General features: G+C 39.5%; 1 long non-coding RNA gene across 1 annotated transcript; it reads right to left on the bottom strand.

The window, feature by feature from the left end:
• Window positions 1-365: 365 nt before the first annotated feature.
• LOC118490710 lies at window positions 366-831 on the bottom strand. Its single transcript, XR_004889952.1, has 2 exons — window positions 779-831; window positions 366-590 (listed from the first exon to the last, which is right to left on the bottom strand). It is a non-coding gene; the product is annotated as an uncharacterized LOC118490710 (long non-coding RNA).
• Window positions 832-2,111: the final 1,280 nt, after the last annotated feature.

Genomic DNA, 2,111 nt, shown 5'->3' with positions numbered 1-2,111 from the left:
AGCAGCCAATGGAGTGTTTGAAGCCAACGCCCTTACCCGTACGACACCAGATCGCAAAAAATGGACCGCAACCTGCAACATCTTTGACAAAACGAAAAAAAATATTTTTTAAGCATAAGCGGCTGCCTGGGTTTTAAAAAGCGCGCCTAGGCGCGAGGCGCATCAAGACGCAAGCCTTAGCAGCCTTGATGCACCTTAGGTACTTAATACCGGTATCGAAAACACCAAAAAGTAGGTACTTAATCGGTACCGAAATTTTTTCGGTACGGGAAATTTGGTACCGGTACCAAGCCCCAAATGTTCATGGTGATTCTAGTTCTTTTCGTAAATTTTATAGCTAATATAAGTTGAAAAAACACACGGTCAAACATAATGAGACAATTGGATTAGACAGAAAAAAACCTTCTATCGGCAACTACAATAGTTGGCATCTAAGCCTCTTCCTTTTATCATGTCATCATCGGCTTCACCGTTACTTGCGATCTCTCCAGGTTTTCTATTGCCTTTATCATCCAACACATATCTTTATATAATCACCACTTTCCTTTGGTTTCAAGGAATCAAGCTATAATATTTGGAGCAAAAGCTTACTGATTCAAGGCCAAACAGTTTAGAAGTCAAATAAAGTACAGTCAAGTGTTAATAATTTTCTAGCATTTCTCATTAGTGGGGTGACCATGCCAGTACTCCAGCAAAATCTGGAGTAGAATCACCCTCATCTCTTACCATAATAATACATACACATCACTGTATGCGAATAAATTTCAATCAACTTTACCTGAAAACATGCATAAGAAACACACCCTGCTTTACCAACTCTGCAGTTTTTATGTTGGTGCACTTGTGTCTGTACTTTGTCTGTATTCGATCATGATGTAAAACGATGTCCTTGTTAGTCCTGTAAGTTTGACCAAGTCAACCATCCTCCTGGTTTGACTTGGACAAACAGTTTGAATATGGTTGTAATTTGTCTGTCTCGAAGGATGAGACATCGAAGGATGATATAGATCCTTCGATAAGCTCGAAAGTTAACCTTCGATAGATGCAAATGGACCTCGAAGGATATATCATCCTTCGAGGTATATGTGGATCCTTCGATGGCAGTATGATCGATAGATGATGTTTCGATCAGTAATCCTGATCCTTCGACCAGATCATCTGTTATGGGTATAAATACCCATGTAGTGTGTTCACTTCATTTAGACAGACAGAAGCAAGAGACAGAAAGATAGACACTCGAGAGATAGAGAGAGTATTCTGACAAGAACACACACACACTTAGAGAGTTTGCAAAACATATTTGTGAACATTGAGCTTGTAACCGAACCTTTCATACGCATTCATACAAGTGGTGTTAATCGGTGAATATTGTGTGTCTTGTGTTTGCGCTTGTTTCATCTCGGTTTGCACTCTAGCTTGGATTCCGCACTTGCTATTGTGTTTCACATAACAAGGTTAAGGTTTGACCTCATCCTCCGAGGGACCTACAAGTGGTATCAGAGCTTTGGCTCTTTTCCTTGTTAAAAACCGGGTTTTTACAAGACTTTGGAGTGTTTGGACACTTGGTTTAGCACCCGTTTTTAGTGTTTTTCTTGCTTTTCTTGACATAAAAACGTGTTCTAAACTAACCGGGTGTGTTAAAGAACGGGTTGGGTAACTTAAAACTTGTTTTTAAGAAATTTGGTGATTTCTGGCCAAAATTCCGGTGTGCTCCGGTGACCGGATTTTCTGGATAAGACTTTCCATTTTAGGCAATATTTTATTTGAAAAGACTGAGTTGGTAGAAAGCATGGTCTGATCATACCCTTCTGCCGAAAGTTGACTACCAACCCATCACCTTTTTCACCAACCTGTCATTTTTCTGTCAGTAGTGTTCGAAGGATATCCTTCGAAGTCGAAAGATCATCTTTCGATTAAAGGGAATTTCGATAGATAAGCATCTTTCGAACACCCTTCGAAGTTGGTAACTTATCCTTCGATCCAGGGAATCTATTCGAAGGATATATACTCGAAAGATAAGGATCTTTCAATTGTGAATCTTTCGAAATCATTGTTCGAAATTCAACAGTGATCTTTCGAACACTGTTGATCCTTTGAACAAGTGTTGATCC

The sequence above is a fragment of the Helianthus annuus genome, chromosome 3, assembly GCF_002127325.2.
Source record: "Helianthus annuus cultivar XRQ/B chromosome 3, HanXRQr2.0-SUNRISE, whole genome shotgun sequence".
Classification (NCBI taxonomy): Eukaryota; Viridiplantae; Streptophyta; class Magnoliopsida; order Asterales; family Asteraceae; genus Helianthus; species Helianthus annuus.
This window is presented reverse-complemented; position numbering and strand designations above follow the sequence as displayed.